The sequence below is a fragment of the Trachinotus anak genome, unplaced genomic scaffold, assembly GCF_046630095.1.
Source record: "Trachinotus anak isolate AG129_WGS33_773 ecotype Australia unplaced genomic scaffold, CSIRO_AGI_Tana_v1 ptg000001l, whole genome shotgun sequence".
NCBI lineage: Eukaryota > Metazoa > Chordata > Actinopteri > Carangiformes > Carangidae > Trachinotus > Trachinotus anak.
Genome location: NW_027273852.1, coordinates 8,029,842 through 8,048,286, shown reverse-complemented (window position 1 = coordinate 8,048,286; position 18,445 = coordinate 8,029,842). Strand labels below are relative to the sequence as shown.

General features: G+C 39.4%; 1 protein-coding gene across 5 annotated transcripts in view; it reads left to right on the top strand.

Moving 5' to 3' along the window:
- LOC139614965 (bromodomain adjacent to zinc finger domain protein 2B-like) overlaps window positions 1-18,445 on the top strand; it is a 50,197-nt gene that overhangs the window by 8,264 nt on the left and 23,488 nt on the right. The window lies entirely within an intron of this gene.

Sequence of the window (18,445 nt, the reverse complement as noted above, 5' to 3'; positions counted from 1 at the left end):
TTATGTGACTGACCCTGGAAAGAGACAGGTCATTTGCAGCAGTGTAGACAAGCTGAGTTGAAACAGCAATTGCAAAATGAGCGCAAATCCCACCAACTCTAAAGCTGAGCACTTTCCCGTTCATGTTCCCGTTCATGTGGGGATGTCATAGGATTTATTATAGCAGTTATCAGTAACCTTCTGTTCTTCTAAAGAGTCCACAGTAAGTTTCAGAAATAGTTGCCAGGCAGGCAAGTTATGGCCAGTCATTACTTTTGGTTACCAAATGGTTACTGTACATTGATTTCACTGTCCTGATATGGCCCTGAGTAATTAAACCATTATTGTATTAATGAATGATAAATAATGAATGAATGGTTTCAAGAAGGGTGGGGGACTATAGGCAATCCTTCCCCAGCAATGTTTGAAATTGATCCTCAAAAAAGGTAGAAAACGCATATACAGAGTGACCTATACTAATTTTAATAAAGCAAAAAGAAATTTTAACTCAACACTTGCTTGCAGCTACTTTATAGTAAAGCCCAGCAGTGCTGCCATTAACTGCTGTACCCCTTCAACACAACAGAGATTTTAAAAAGTATACAAAGGGCATGTCTGGCCCCAGACAAAGCCGACATGCTTGTTTTCTGAAGAATGTTTAGGGGAGAGAAAGTGAGGGAGAATCTCTTACACAATTAAAATGTTAAATAATTATCCAATAAACACATTAGTGTATTATCTGACATTTCAAGTGAATAATCTGAGTGAATTTAAATATGTTAATGATTTTCATAATCTCAGTTTTGTGATTCTGACTATATTACAGAGTGGTGGGTTAAGTTGGTATAAGGTGTACATACTTTCACATTACTTACCTTATTTTACAGGAAAGCTTTATTAACTGGTGACTGGTATGTTTAATATGGGTCATTATTTTGTACTGTATATTCTGTATGTGTATAAAAGAGAATGGTTGAGCTGTGCAAATGACAAGGGTTTTGTGACTTTGCCAGGAGAGTGAACAGATTGCTGTGGTATTGTAATATGCCGTGGTAGTTAATATCAAAGCCCACTCTTCTTTCCACTTTTTTTTCTGCCCAGAGGGGGACTAAATACATGCAGGAAAGAAAAGTGAAGTGATGAAAGAAATCGGTCAGTGGTAAATCAAAGACTCATGTGAATGATGCAACTATGAGATGTATTAGTTATATGTATACTGCATTGACATGGAGTGTTCTCAGATGTTTAATGAATACAGAGCCATATTTAGCTTCTAAGAATAGCAGCGATGTGCATGATGTGTTTCTGTACAGTAATCCAGAACCGCTGGTTACATCATGCTGCCTTATGAGATTAATGATCTTTACATTAAATGCAAAGCCTACAAATAAGACTGTTAGTCAGGTCAAATGACCAGTCCTCAGTTTCTGACTGAGGTGGCACTTTATTGTTGGTTGTATACCTATAAAACAACAAATACAAACATACAATCTCAAGGGTTCTGGAAGATTTTAAACAATAATATAGCAGCAAACAACAATTTTCTACTTAAAGATACAGTGGTGTAATGGGGTCCTGAGCAGATAACACAGTTGCTGTGTCTGTTGTAATGTTGTAATTTGCTGTTACCAGTTATTATGGATTTGTTCGGCAAATGTTGCTATTGCTAGGTGGCTGACTGCTTTCACTGGGTTTGATAACACCTTGCTGAGAAGTGAGAACCGAAGGGTTATGGCCGAAGGTGTGGCCGAAAAGCATTTGCTGTCTGTCTGAGATGCCGGTGGTCCAGTCAAACTTCTGGTGGTAGTGACAACCATTTACACAACCTTTTATAACTTCAAAAAAGGGTAGGAACACAGTGAAGTCAGGTGTATGGATTGATGTAGAGCAACTGAACTGTAGTGCCTGCTCTACAAGGTTAAAGTCACCGGGAGAGAGATGGTATTGCAGACAGTGGTATGAGCTCTGGGCAGCTGCAGTCACAGAGGCTAGCTTGTTGTCAATAAAGTGGAATTCATTATGTATGCTTCTCCTCTGAGGTGACGAGTCAGGCAGGCCTGGGTTTTGGGACTGCACTGGCTTGGTCTACGGGGGAGCCTGTTGGAAGAATATAGACCTGCAAGGGCGTCTCTGAGGTGTGCAGATGGCATTGAGAAAAATTGAATTTTCTTGGGCAGCCATGGCCAGCTGCCTGCTGTTCCTTCTTTATTGTTGGCATAAAGTCTTTATTGGACAACAGGGATTTCTAGTGTCTTCCTGAATATCAGAAAGCAACATAATTGTGCATCACAAAATAAAGATCTTACAGTGTGTTTCAGAAGAAATTATTCAAAGTAAAAATCTTACTGTTATTTTTGATGGGCTTAATTTTTGCTACTGATCTAATGGATCTGTTCTTTTTTGAATGAACCAGAAATTGTGAAACCTTGCATCTGTTTGATGATAGATCTCTAAACACTTTGATATTATCAATGCGAATAAAAGGATTACCTTTCTTGAGTAGTATAAATGCCTCTTAGCTGGTTTTGTTGCCAGCCTGTGGAGACTGCGCAGAGAGGATCTGTGGTGTCAGCGATCAGACGGGTGTAGAGGTGACACCAAGGTGAACGCTGGGTTGTAGAATGGTTGGAAATCATTGATATTCTGACTTGCAGGCTGCAAATGGCTTGGTGGCAGATGGAGTCTTTGTCAGGGAAGAAAATGGCAGCTCCGGAGCATCAATGCCATTTTCCCTATCAGCTCTGCTGGCAGGCGGTGACCTTCTGCTGCTCACAGAGATCCCCCAGCACATGATCAATTATCTCACTTCCATTGTTTACTAAGCTAGTGAAAAAGGATTTAAATGTCAGTTTTTTTAGAGAGACTGCATGTGCAATCATGAAACTGGTGTTTGTTGTTGGTGTATAATGAGGAAGCAAATTGTACAAGCACGTTTTTACACCTCATAAACACTGCAGAAAAAAAACAGTGTAGGATTGATGCATATGAAACCAATACATGCAGTAAGCTCTGTTTATTTCATGTTACAGAATTGTTGTAATTGATATGACTGTTATCCATCGGGTCTTTTAACAACATTGTTAATGGATGAGGATCCACAGGAGTATAGACATACATGGCATCAATTTGGCAAGTGCTTTTCACTGACATTGTTTGACTCAAAATGAATAATTTGCAAAGGTGAAGATGTTTATGCAAATAATATTAATTAGGTAATGGCTCCTCTCGTGCAGATAAAATAGACACACAGAATAAAACTGTGATATTCAATCACTATTCTTGACTGTAGACAAGTTGAAGAATAAAATATTGGATGAACTTGGGCAAAAATGGGGAAAAGGAACAAAGAGTGCAAAAGCAAATGACCAGTCTAATATGTATGTATTTTGTCTTGATAGTTGATTTCATTAGCAAATCTCATTGTTATGCACTGACTGTCCTCCTGCAGTAAAGTGAATATTGTATTCATTTAGCCTGAATATTCAGAAGGAGATCTTTGGATTTGAGTGACATCCTGCGGAAAAAGTGTCTTTCTACCTCACATTCTGATTAATAATCTTAAATATTATATTGATATTCATGCATTGTTGTATGTTCATTTTTTTGGTTTATGTTTATTCTACAGAGAATTTTTACCAAAATCAATCAAAAATTGATAGTCAAATTAGAATTACTCTTTAATTAACTTAAAATCCAAACATACATTTATATTTTCAGGATTACTCACAGGGATTTATCAGAAAGGTCAGTGGTATTTCTTTCACAATGGAGAAAAAATACTGTAGCATGTAAAACTTTGCCAGTCAGCTTCCTTTGGGCATTAGCCAATAAGGTCTGTCATGTTCTCTTCTTATAAATACTTATCCAAATGGGAAAAATGTTGTTCTTTTTCATAGCATTCCATTATGGGAGCACCTCCTATGTGACCTCTATAGCTCCTTTTCCACTGGTCAAAAAACCTGCTCTAACATTGGGCTTTTGTTGGCAATGGAAAAGGGTTAAATATGCATTCACACCTGGGTCAAAAGACTCTGCAGTGGATGCAGGTATTTATCGGCTCTGGCTCCAATCAGCTCCAATCGGCATTGATGTAAACACAAAACACGGGTGAACCTGCTAATTTTTTGCCTCTTTTCCTGCTGTAATGTCTTTTGAAGCACACAGACACAGGCCTGTCACCTGTCCAGCACAGTGCTGTAACACCAGAAACTCTGAGGCCACACTGACTTAGTTAGATAAAAGAGTAAGTTGTGGCTCTGAAAGTTTTTAAAACACACAATCACTGATCAAAACATCTCATATGGAGGCTCTGACACTTTAACAGGAAGTTTGCAGGGTGGCTAGCAGCTCACTCTTCCACCACTGCTTCTGCTCTGAGTACATGTGATGACATCTCTCCTTGCAGTTGTGTGTCATCAGTACGAACAGAAAACTCAACTAATTGGCATTTATTGGGTTTACACACGGTAAAAAAATCTGCATATACCTGCTAATTTTGGTGGAAAAAGGGTATAAGTGTGATGCCTATGTCATGAGGGAATGGGACCCTTCTCCTATATATTAGGCTGGCATAGTGTGAGCTTCTCACAGAAGCCTGTTGACAACTGTGCTATTGGGTGCTAAGCTCAACTGTCAGTCAGTCACTGGCTGCTTTTTTCCTTGTTGTACAGTTGGATGCTAGCTCACAAACAGTAGCCATACTTCAATGGCTAGATTTGGTACAAAGTAGCCACACACTCACCTTAGGAAGTAGCAGTGTTTCCCAAAACAAAAAGTAGTAACACTTTTAGCTAATAAAGGTAGCTCTAGCAATAACATTGGGTAACAATACCACCAAAAAAGTAGTACTATTTTTCACCTCTATGCTAGTGGGGAGAACAGCAATAGTTTCTCCTGTTCTAGCCTAGTAGCTGCATAAGCTGTTTATAGCTGTTCACAGACTTTAGCGTATATAGCCCACTAGCTAACCATGGCTATGGCTAACAATCCTGGAGAAGTTGGGAAAAGCCCAAAGCTTTGTCCCTGCCACAATAAGAGGGCTAGCTGGGAAACTCACCCCGTGTGCCCAGTGTGTCTGGGTTTACCACATGCTCTGGCTGCTTTAACTCAACCAACAAGTGTATCCATTGTGCTATTTTCCACCTTACAGGCTAGCCTGTTTGGGGAAGACACGCTGATATCTGAAGCTGCTGCACTGAAGTAGACAGGCAGAAATGGATATATTCGAGGGCTTGTCTGCTGGCACTGGAGCGAGCTGGGCAGAGACAGACCCCCACCTCCTTGACTCCATCTTCCTGTCGCAAGAGATAGACAAGATATGTGAGGGCTTGGCTGCTACTCATGCCATCCTGGAAGGAGATATAGACAATGAGGAGGAGGGTCAGCTGACTCAGAGTTCCTGCTGTCTGACAAGGAGGAATCAATCTTCCTGGCAAGCGCTTGCGGGGCTTCAAAGCACCCTGCTTCTCAGGAAGCTAACCAGCCTTCATCATCTCCCCTGGATCTCAACATGCAGGACATGTGCAAGTGCGCTGCTACAAGGTTCAGCATCCCATGGCCTGCTGTACAAGCAGAGGCTGCAAAAGCTCAATTTGACAGCAAGAAGATGTCAAAAGCCAAAAAGATGGCGACATAAATGTTGCCTGTTTTTCTTGAGCTGCTGGATGAGATAGCAGTGCCATGGAAGGGTAAGCCATACAGCGGGAAACACCCCCATCTTGGGAGGCTTCCTGTTGGATTGTGAGGGGATGGAGTCCCATGGCATCTTCCAGATGCCTTCTACAAAGCCGCTCGTAGTGACCCATCTTCACCCAAAGACCTCCATGTCTTCTTCAGCTTGGTCTCTACCCTCCAAGACAGACCGCTTTCAGTCTAGCCTCACTAATAAGAGCTGAAAAGCAGCAGCTCTGTCAGTTAGTCACTATCCTGATTGTTTACCAAGCTGAGCTAGAAGAGGACATTACTGCTGAACCAGATACCACCTTGTGAGAAGAAATCTCTATTATAAAGGACTGTGTCCTTGGTCTCCATACATTGGCCATAGCTACAGGGGCCTTATGGTTTTTTAGGAGAGGGCACGCTGGCTTGAACTCACCAACCTGACGACTAAGGAAAAGGAGGAACTCTTTAACAGCCCTGTTGTCCCTCAGGGTCTCTTCGGTGCAGTCATCACCTCCATGCAGAGTTGTGAGGCGAAAAAGATGATGAGGTGCTGATACTTTGCTTGCTGAGAGTTCAACCCTCCGTTCCCATGACTCCATGCCTGTCATATGCGCCGGCTGTTCTCTCCCAGCCCTGGCTTTCAGGATGCCTAAAGTGCAGGCAGCCTCCCAGGCCCCTAGAGTCCCCAAGAATCCGTGGTCCAGGAAGCAATCTCCCCAAGCCAAACCTCAACTAGGCAGCCTGATAACCTCTCCTCTGAGAGGGAGCCCAGTTTGCTGCCTTAATGGGCTGTCCTGTCCCCTCCAAGCTCTGTTCCAGAGTAAGTTTGATGGGACAGCTGTGCAGAACCCGGGTTGGCATTTATGTTCCAGTGCCCACCAGAGCAAAACAAAGACAATGTTTTCAGTGTTGTCACTCAAGCACTTCTTTCTTGCATTCCATTTAAAAAAATTCTCGGCATGCACAACCAGACAGACTACTGATAGCAGTGTCAAATGTTATAAAGAATATAACATGCTGAATGCTATAACAGTCTGTGGGACCAACATCTTCAGTTACAATACTGGCACCCCATGCACTTACATGTCGCGTGCACAACGCACATAGATGGAGTGTGTTGTGTGCTCCAGCCACAAGAGGGCACCAAAACACCTAATGAAGGGCTCTTCTCAGAATGTAACATGAAAGAGAACATAAGGTTATGGATATAACCCCAGTTCTCTGGTTAGCATGAGTGTCTCACCACACCACCCTCCTTGCTATGGAAGCGAGGTAGAGGTGAGCTTGTTTTGCATGACAACTGACGCTAGCCTCTCAGCCTAATATATAGGAGGGGGGTCCCATCCCCTCTTGACGTAGGCATTACTAGTGCTAACCAGTGGGGGCTGGCGTAATGTTATTTGTGCTTTAGATAAGGTTACACAGGAGGTGCTTCCATAGTGAGACACTCATACATGAATCCAATTTTGAATGTCATTTGCTGTTTAAATGTCTATGTCCCATAGACATGAGACCACTGTATTGAGTTGCCCATACTTGCAGGTTGTTTTTCTGTCTGTAAAGAGGATGACATTAGGCTGCCATGCCACACACCATTCCTTCGCCATCTTTCATGGCTGGCTACATACAGCTTTCAGAGGACAGTGCTTGTTGGGTTGCACTACTAGAAACTGTGTGAAGAAATGTCATTATTAAGGCTCTGTGTGTCTGCAAAGTGTTCTGTTTTACACTACCCTCATACAACTGCCCTGCAATTACAAAATTAGCAATAACAGATGCTGCAACAAATGTTGCAAGGATAAAAGTAAAATGATGCCTTCTGGTTAGCTGTAAGGTTATAGCAATATGATGACATGTTTCAGAAAGATTGTTTCCCCATCAGCTCTTAGAAAGTTGCAGGACACATCTTGCTCTTTTATTTAACCCCAATGACTCTGTTGGGTGTTTTTTTTGACCAAATAGCCCCAGGAACTAAAAGTCCCCACCATACATTCATATTTGTTTTTCTGCCACATCTGAAGAACCATAAAGATTAACTAAATTTGGTCAATTTAATGACATTTTTTTTCATGAAATGTTTGTGTTTGCATAGATTTTGGGAAGGAGACATGCAAATTTTGAACGTGAGATTGAAAAACAGCAGAAAGTCTAGATGTCTGACTCAGAAGTAGCTATGATCTGCTAGGTTCTTTCTGGTTTTTTTCTGCTTTAGTACACATTCACATTAAATCTATATGCAAAAAAGTATCAGTATCAGTCTTTTTTTTATAGTCGTTTTGGCTACATAACTGTCAAATTCAATAAAATGTCCATCCCTAGCCCTAATAGTGGTTCTATTGTACATAATTTTGTGCTTTGTGTTCAGTTCAATACTGCAAACTCTGTAAAGATTGAAATGATGGTAGTTTTTTTCTGAACCAAAATTCTACTCAGTACATGTCCTGGTTATAGTCCCTCTCCTTTTTCAAGTTAGTTTTTTTTTTTTTTTTTTTTTATAAAGGAAATATTCAAGGCCTAATCTGTGTGTCTACAGTTAATGCCACAGTGACCTCTAGTAATGGTAATATTTCTCAGCTATTAAATGTCCACCTATTAGCATAGACACTGGTGTTATACACCATACAGTGCCATACAGTCATTGTTAGCGCTACATGATGGAGCACACAGTGTCTGAAGTAGTGCAAGCAGGTGATGGAAATATTCATTAGCAGCAGAGAAGACACTCTTTTTGTGAAGATGGCTCAGAGGCAGACAGAAAATTAGTTATTTTCTCTGCACATTCATCAAAATAAAAATAGTCTCCCAAGTGACTCTCCCACATCTATTGAAGCCACAGCTGCATGTACATTGCATAAACTCGGTATTAACTCTCCAATGAATTTTAGGTGTTTTAAAATACCATTGAAATAAGCCCTCTTCTTTCTTCCTCATCTCAAAGCCATTGTCCTGCATTTCATCCCATAAGAATTAGCACATTTAAACTAATGAAATGCCCTACTTAATTTATAACCTTCACCTATTACTTTCCTAAAATTATGGTGTGCAACACAGTTATGTCCTAGAGCCAAGAACAAAGAATTCTGGATAGCAAAACTGTTAGATATTTGCCTTTTGACACTTCAGTCTCTGATAACCTTTGATTTAATGACTAACAGAGGCAGAATGTCAAGAGGGACTGTCTGCGCCAGATTATTCAGTCTGTGGTTCTTGTGCAGCTTCCGCACAGATAACTGTTTTATTTTGATGGTGACATGCAACATTATGGAAAAAAGTGTGTGAAATCATAATCGTATTTAGTTTAAAATATGCAACAATGCAAAAAAAATCATTCAGTGGGCTCAGCATGGATGTCATTATTCATGTAATTACAAAAACTGTTACCATTGTAAACTAGAATACATAATACATTTTATGTCTTTGATTGTTCTCCTATGCTGTTTGTGGTCTGTCAAGTACAAGGTTGCTTAAACAGGAAATGAAGCAGTACGCTTTATTGCAGTGACAAAAGTTTGTGAAATTGCACAGCCTTAGTGGTTTCATTTTATTGTGCATTTTGGGACAAACAAAACTTAAAGCATTTCTTAATTTGCTACAGTTCTAGTAACTGAGTCAAAGCCACAGGTTTTGCTTGTGGTTCAACAATGAACCATTTGAGATTTTACAAAGAAATATAGTATTCTAAAATCTACTGTATGCCATATGCAAAATACAAATGAGCTAAGTGGAGATATACAAGTTACACACTCATTCATCTCTCTAAATGACCTGTTTAAAAAAGAGTAAAACAGACAGGCTTTACCCACACGAGTAAAAATGTCATTTAAAAAATTATATATATTTTCTTGTTTATTGTTTTTGCAACCACCCACCAATCTTAAGCTAATATTGTTTAGTGGGATTTGTATTTTCTCCTATAATAAAGTATATGTGCATGCTTGTCACATATGTGAAACGGTATTTCAGTGTACTGTAGTGTGGTCTGTACACAGCTGTACACTGATTTCATAATACTGAAATTTTGTTCTTGAAAAGATGAAAATGACCTTCTTTATTCAGTGCTTTTTGCACAAGCTAGCAATTTTTAATCAGGTTGTTCTCAGACCTGTGTTATCCAAAGCAGCTATCCAGGCAGGAATTATTAATCTTGTACTACTGCATGTTGTTTTGCCGGCAGCACTGGTGATGGAGACATTACACCCGAGTATCTTCGCTCTTGATTATAAATGCAAAGTTCTCACATCTAGGAAATCTGTTAAATTCAATATTTCACTGGCTTATCATTTAAAAATAAACACTTGTATTTAAAGAGACACTCCCTCATTTTTTTTACTGTGCCAAATAGTGCCCTTAGTCCTAAAGAATTCTCTCAGTTTATTTGTAATGTTTAGAAATTGTTGTGAACTGTGAAATCAGGAATGTAATTTTTGAGCTACAGTGTTTGCCTCTCGACTAAAAACCACCACTAAAATATGATTTCTAAAATCAACACACTGATGTCTCCTTTTTCCGGTGCAGTGGTTCCAAAGTGAATTATTTCTAGTGTCTCAGATCATTCCCTTTTTGTTACCTAATGGAATTAATTAACTATCCAAACTTATCAAATGGAGAAATGTAGTGCAGGTGTTGTGTGGACAACTGTTTGCATTGAGTTATTTGTTTTGTTTTTACAGTGAATGGCTTCCAAATGGCTGCCTGGGAAACGTGTCAGCTAGTGACAGCTTGTAGGTGTAACCTATAACATACAGTGTTTTGAATTTGTTCAGCTCACCTTCCTTCTCTTCGACAGGCTACACTACAAGTGTTTTCACTGCCACACACACTGCTAATGATGTGAGTTTGACTGGCACATTGTAAAGGTGAAAATCAGCCTCATAGGTGATGTGTTGCATGTCAAGACTACTTTCTGTTTTGTTTTGTTTTTTTTACTAATGCTTAGGTGTAACAGTAGCATCTTCAGTCTTTACTGCAGAGTCTGAAGAATGTGTAGAAAAGCTGGAAGTAATCACACCTTATATCAGTGTATTGTCTTTATCCATGTTATCCTGATCATGTTTGCTCTAGTCCGTCATCTGGAGTGGTGATGCCCCTTCTTGTTTGTTTGTGTTCCAAGAATTTGCTATGGGAGTATAATCCCATGCTTCCCCACATCAAAGCAACTGATGTAGAGATGTGATGTGCCTGTCTCCATGCTTCTCTATTAGAAGGCTGATGTAAGAGTTCAGCTATTTGAAAATCGTGTCCCCCTTTTGGCAGCCTGGCTTCTAGCTGTTAAGGTTTGGTGCCCATTTCTAAGCTGAAATTTCCTGATTATCTCGCTTTTTCTATATCAGTGACCTTCATTGAAGACATTCAGTGTGTACACAGGGGCTTGTTTGAATGTAACTGGCATCATCTGCCTCGGTAAAGCAGTGGACATACGGACACTGTGTGACTAATGCTTTGGAAGGTTGGATCTGTTTTATTGCTTCATTTGGCACACTGCAGCTCTACTTCCCATTACGGTTGCCATGTGATTTATGTTGTGCTCTTTGGAGAGTGAGAGGCTCTGTATAAAAGGCTGTGATAGCAATATTTACCTTGATCCTGGCTGTTTTTTTTTTTTGTTTGTTTGTTTTTTTCTTTCATCTTAGACATTGACATTAGGGAGAAATTAAAATGCCTCATGTTTTTGTGTACATCAATAATGTTTTATCATCTAAAGCATGAGGATGTTTTTGACATTGCAATGTCAAGCCTAACAGACTGATAGAACCTTGGACTTTTTTATCCTCACTGTCTCTGGCATGATATTTAGCCAGAATTACACCATCACACATCACCACACCACCTTCCACCGACAGACAACTAGTGATGCCTGAGTGTTGTTGGGCAGATTAATCCCTTAATGTACTTCTTTGGCTTAATCCACTAAATTTCCTCCACACAGTTGTTTGTCTAACAAGCAAATAAGCAATAATTATAATGTCATGAGGTTCTCTTTGGCTTCTTTTACAGCTGAATCTAAAATAGTAGACGGTGTCCTTTGCTCTGCTGTGTTTTATTTAGCAATGTGAAATGACAGATAACCTTTTCATCAGCATCCTACTCTCAAGATTAATTTTGTAGCTGTGCTTCCTGTCAGGTGATTGCACGTGATACCTGTTTATTACCACATTGTTCTCTGTGAATAATTGAAACTGGAAGGCAAAGCAAACTATGTTTTCATTACATTTCTATCATATAATCAACAGAAAGTTTTTCAACAAATAAGAGCGTGAAGTCTGGACATCATGATACAAATTACTAAATATATATTACTATGTTTTTTTTTTTTTTTATCATCAGTGGCATGTAAATATTTTTGAAATGACTTTCATTGGCAATGATTAACTCAAGAATGAGTGGCAAAGGAAACTGATGTTACATGTTGCCTGCTGTTATTTTTTTAGTAAGTCAGGTCCTGCATGTCTACATTGTTCCCATCAAATACAGAAACCTTTTATTTATTTATTTGCCTTTCAAATATATTACTGTGTACCTAATCAGTGAGAATCTCATGGATATTGTCTTTTTGTGCTGTACAATAGAGTAGAAGTGGAAGAGTAGAAGAGTAGAATTGCCCCTCTGACAAATATTATTTCCTCACTTCTCCTTATCAGAAATTAATACTCATTAGAAAGATGCCTTCAGCAAATGATGGTGAACAAATGATGTAGGTATAAACAAGGAGGTTGTACTAGAAGTTATGCGTGATGATAATAATTTGGTGTACATGTGATTATCTGTTACAATTGTTGGGTTGCATTTCTACCTCCTCCCTTTGGAATAAGAACAAAAACTCAGAACTGGCTGCATATTAGGTCATGAACAAAACAGTTCAGGATTAATTTATATCAAGTTCTGTATCTATTCTCTTGGAAAATATACTGCTGTAGCATCGCATTAACAATGCAAATATCATCCAGGGGATGCCATTCTCTCTGTACCAGCTGCATTTTCTAAGCCAGTGACAACAGATTAATAGCAGTTGATTGGGAGATGCATGAAATTCCTTGTCCTTTTCTCTCACTCTCCACCCCCCTCTTCCTTCTTCTCTGTATGTGTCTAATTAAAAACTGCAGGCTGAGCTACACAATTTATGGCTGATGCTTGCTGTTGATGGGGCTGCAGTAGGCAGGAGCTTTAGGAACATGTTCATGATGAATGTCAGTCTGTGTAGAACATGTGGGACTCTGTTTCCCAGCACCATGTCCCACCCCCAAATCCTTCCTCATGAAAATGATCCACATGCAAACTGCAAACTGTGCTAATGTTGCTATGAAAGACAAATGCATCTCTTGAAACATTTGTCATACTGAGGCTTCACATCATTCATCAGAGCCCATTTGGCTCCATAACTACCAACCTTTCCACTGTAGTCATACTAGCATTCAATACTTGTTTGAAGCAGTCGATAGAAGCAGAAATTCATTTTTTGCCGTGAAGGTCTCCCTAAAATATGATTGTGTCCTGAAGAATGATGACAACAGAAGGCCCACTTTGTGTTTTGCAGGTAATTCTCAGGAGCAAAAATTGATTATTATCCTGGAATTATGAGTGCAGGTGGATTTCTTTGCTGGCTCTTGCAGTGTGTGTGTTCATGCATAGGAGGTCAAAGATGTGTTTGCACTGATGCATAAAAGACTATGGCTGAGACGGGCAAATCAGTGAATAGGTAGTGTTCAGAAGTGTTTAGTAACACCAAGGCTGGCCTTGCCAAGGATCACATTTATTGTGACAGTGGGACTACTGCTGTATCGGAGCCACAGAACAGAGGCTCTCCAGTGTAACGAACACTCCTCTGCCATCTGCCACACAACACTGACAGTCAGGGCTGTGAATCAGTTTCTCTGTAGACTGTGTATTTACAGCCTATGTCCATTTGCTTCATCTGAGCTCTTCTATACTTAATGACAGCCAGATTTTCCTGCGCTGAAGAACCTAACCTCTGGAAAGCACATGGTTTATTTTGTCTCCCAGCATGGTCATAAAAAAGGGGTCATCACTGTAAAGAGCAAACCTGAGTTGAATGATAAACTAGCCCTTAATGCAGAGTATTGATTCTGCAGCAATGCAATGTTTTCCTGTTTAATCACTCTGCACAGCTCCTATCCCATGATTGCATGCTTAGTGTACTTGAACATCATTAATTTAAAGGACAGTATGTTCCCATATCTAGAGACTCTAGTTAAGGAAATTACCATCTTGGTAAAAAAAAAAACCAAAAATTGTAGATGAAGGGATTGGCCTGCATGTAAAGCTTAGCTCAAATGTAACTTTATTACATTAACCTAACTGTACAAAGTGTATAGACCCCACCCCACACACACATACACACACACATCAAACCACTGCATTATCATGAAACACATCAGGCATTATTTGGCCTTGAAAATCCTCCTTCTACTTTTACTCTATGAGTAATAGTCTTGTGTTACTGTAGTTTTGCCCCTGATGCGGGTCTGTGTGAAGTTTCCATCCTTAGCTGGTGGGATGGATCAGACAGAACACTTAATCACTTTCCAGGTGGAGTAGGAGTCAGGGCCAGGAACCATCACTTGTCATCAGAAGACATGACAGAATGAAAAAGTGATTGAAACTCATAGGAGCATGGCATTTCAGCTGAACTGTGGGTGTACCACTGAACTTGTTATGTGCCTCGCCGTAGCGACTATACACACTCAATTTTCTGTCATCCTTTGACCGTAAGAGCAAGCCTCACAGTGAGCCTGCAGCCTGCACAACTTGTGGGTGTACACACAAATGGGGAGAAATGAAAACCTTCAAAATAATTGGCTTCATTTCAGCTGGTCTGCCGGGTGACCTCAAAGAGAGAATGACGAGTGGGAGAGTGAATGGCTTTTTAAAAATTTGCTTTACTGCCGCTGCCAGGTTTCAGTCTCTGGTTTTTACATCCCTCTACTTCCTCCCATCCAGAAAATCACTGAGGCCAAAAGTGAGTGCCGTTACTATTTTGACATGGTAGCAGAAGGAATTAATTGTGTTAAGTGGGATGATGGACACCATCAGTGATTTGTGAGGTTTGGGTGACTGCAGCTGGTGTCAAAGCAACCATGTATGCAATCAATCAAGGAGATGTTAATGTCTGAGGAGGTGGATTTAACATTGCGATGTAATTCTGATTAGCAAGCCATCAGGAATGCATGGTAATTATAACATAGACTGTATATGAAGGTGGCCCTAACCTCCATCACGTCATCCATATGTTTCTGAAGAGCAGATTTGAAGCTCAGAGTGGACTTGTCCGCCTTTACCTTCTTGGCAGTGCCTGATTCTGCCTAACTTCCAGCTAATCTCAAAACGCTCAAAGAGGTGGAGTGAGTGTGGTGCTGACTTTGCATGTCAGTGCATGCCGGTTTGTGGCAAGCATATATTCTCCCACCTGTCACTCAAAGAAACTGCCCTCAATTATGCATAACTTTAAGCCTTTATAAAATTCAAATGGGTAAGTTACATAAAAATTCGCCCCTCTTACAGTTACAGCAAAGGGGGGGGGTTAAGATATAGAGACGAAAACCTTTTTTTTTTTTTTTTTTTACCAGGCTGTAGTATTTATTTCTGCTGTACAGTTGGGCTTTTTAACATGGGGGTCTACGAGGATTGACTCGCTTTTGTTGCCACTGCAGTTTTTGGCACTTCATATTGGCTTCATTTTTCAGCCCCAGAGGTTGCCACTTGAACTTTTTGTCAAAATAGTCAGCCATATTTGTTGTTGTTGTGTTTTTTTTTTTTTCATTCACATACCCTTTATTTTCAACATTTCACTTTCATCACATGTTGATGGAGAACAGATACAATTGAGGACCTCTGAGTGATGCAGCCCTCTACCTTAGAACAGTGTTTCAACACTGTGATATATACCTCTTTCTGTGTCTTCCATCCGTTATCTTAAAGACACTATGTTTGAATACAGTTAGAATACTGCTGATACATGCGGAGGACTGTTACTGCATTATCATTGTTAGCATCGGCCATCTGTTACTGTGCAAGAAGATAACATGGACAGGGAGGAACACGCACTGTAAGAAAAAGCAAATGCTTACGTGCACCCAGAACAAAACACTGAGTGAAATATGGACAGCTCTGTGACACACACAAAGACACAACTGGAGAGAGAAAATACACAGACAGAAAATCCATCAATTTTTATTATGAGATAAACTATCAAATGTACATTACTTCTGCTAGTTTATCCAGCAAAGTCAGGTCAAAACAGTTCTTTTTCAATGTTTCTAATTGTTACTATTTACTTGAGCATTAAGGTTAAAATTATAGTTTGACATTATGGGAAATATGTTTATTCTCTTTCTTTCTGAGAGTTCCTTGAGAAGATTTACACAGTGCAGTAAATATGATAATGGAAAAACAGTTATTTGCAGCTGTAACAAACTAACCTAACTGGCTGCTAGCTATAGGTTTACATTACTGTGCAGACATGACAGTAGTATTGATATTCTCATCTAACACTCAGCAACAGAATAAGTGTATTTCCAAAGATGTCACACTATTCATTTAAGCTAATAAACCACTGAACAACTTGACATTAAGAGCCAGTTTAGCAAGAAACATCAATAAAACAAAAGAGAGTCTTGGCTGTTTTTAAAGGTCTATATATATATATATATATATATATATATATATATATAATATGAAAGTGGCAAAACGAAACCAGGTGCAAACTTCATTTGAATCATGGGGTTGTTAAGCTTAGCTTTGAGGCCAGCAATGTGATTTCTGCTCAGCTGTTTTGTATCCCAAGGCAACATGTCAGCTTAGTTGGTTTGCTTTGCCTCTTTACAGCAGGGAGCGCCTGTGTTTGAGCCTGAGCTTATTCTCCTTGGAGTTTCATTAGTCGCCCTGTATTAGTACGTGTCTACTGTTGGTGTTTCAGTTTCCCATTACATTACAAAGATCCTTACACCTGTGATGGACTGGGAATCTAAACCTTCTCTACCTTCTGCCCTGTCTGTCTATGTATGCTGGGTCATGTTCAAAGAATATGCAAGTGAACAAAGTACAGTGGAGGAGGACACTGAGATGTAGGGCTGTATATTATGAGACATGTTGTTTAATGTGAAGGTTTGTGATACTGTGTCATCATAACACTTGCACCATGTTTGTATTATTGGATTACATTGTTTATTTCAATAGTTATAACAGGCGGCATTTAAATGATTGATGGTGTTTTGTGCTTTGTCTCATTAGAATCTCATTTTGTTGAAGTGCTTTGTTGTCTTGTTAAGGGACATTTTTGCTTGGAAACGGCAAGCTGCATTGTGTTTCGCACTCACATATGTGAACATGCTTTTGATCCACTCAGTCATGTGTTCTGTAAATTATCTCTGGTATATTAGCATATATATGTGTTTTCATAGGCCCTGCATCCAGCTGTTAGGGATGTCTCATGACTTGCACCTCACATACTTACATTAGCTCAAGATGGTGCACATACATCCATCATAGTTATTTAAAATGTTTTTGTAGCTTATAAAACACCAAGAATACTATATGTGCCAGGTCTATGTGTTTATGTTTATTACCCATAAATAAGTGTATTTGCTTGTTAAACCATTTTTATTTCTAGTAATGAAGTGAGGATGGGCTTTGTAAATGCGGCAAATTATTCATTCCCTTCAGAGCGTTTTGCTCATATATTTTTTTTTTTGTTTTGCAATACTGGATTTGATGAATGAAGTCAACTGTAAATCAGTTTTTAAGATTTGTAAAGAGTCTCATATTGATAGAAAATGCCAGTTTAATTATCCAGCAGAAAAGAATTGCCCAATAAGAGATAATGTCTGCAGCATATCACTGTGAAATGAAGAGGGAAATTAACACGAGAATGTAGTGTGTGCAAGAATTTATTAGTGACACATTACACCTTTTAATCCTTGTCAAAACCGTTGCCGCCCAATTGAATATTTAATTTAATTTCTACCAAAGATTTATAATTGATACATAGTCAGAGGGTTTTTTTCCCCATCAGCATACTGTACATCTTAGCTTGACAAATGAAGGCTGAGGAGGCAAGGTCAAAATGATACACTGAATGTTTTTTCTTTTTTTTTTATTTTTAATGATGCATTATAAATATGAAAGCACCTTTGTTCTTTGCTCTGCAAAAACTCCTACTCGCACTACCACAGGAAACAGTGGCCTTATCAGTGAAGCATGGCTGCAGCTTTCATGTCATTTACGTCTCATCAGTGCCATTCCTGGTGAGAGATGATACTTGATATTCAGAGGGTAGCTTTGTCTCCTCAAATTAATCAGCTGCTCCTGTTTTCTTGTGCAGAGGAGAATCACCAGGGAGATCTGGAAATTATTGGTGTAATGTACAATACTCTAACAAAGGCAGGCTGTGAAACACAATCTAGATGCATGTGTTAAAGGGGATTTCAGATGTGGGCTTTTGTGATCAATGAGATGTGAAGCACTACACACTAGAAGTATTAGAATCTCTACGGCATGATTTGGATGATGGACAGTGGTCTGAGAGTCATCAGGGAAAATGGTGGAGACTATGATTCTACCTTCTGTTTATTCATCTGTATAGATTTAACATAAAGGTTGTGGTGGGAAAAATTAAAATATGTTCCTACATGACTGAAGATTTAATTTTCTCAAAGGCTTACAGCTTAATCACATGATCACAGCGTGTATGGCAGCAGCTTTACATCAAAGAGCTCTGAAAGTCCTTGATATGAACCAGCATCTTGTGGATCTACAGTTTTATATGTTGTCTATTCATCTCTCAATTTCAACT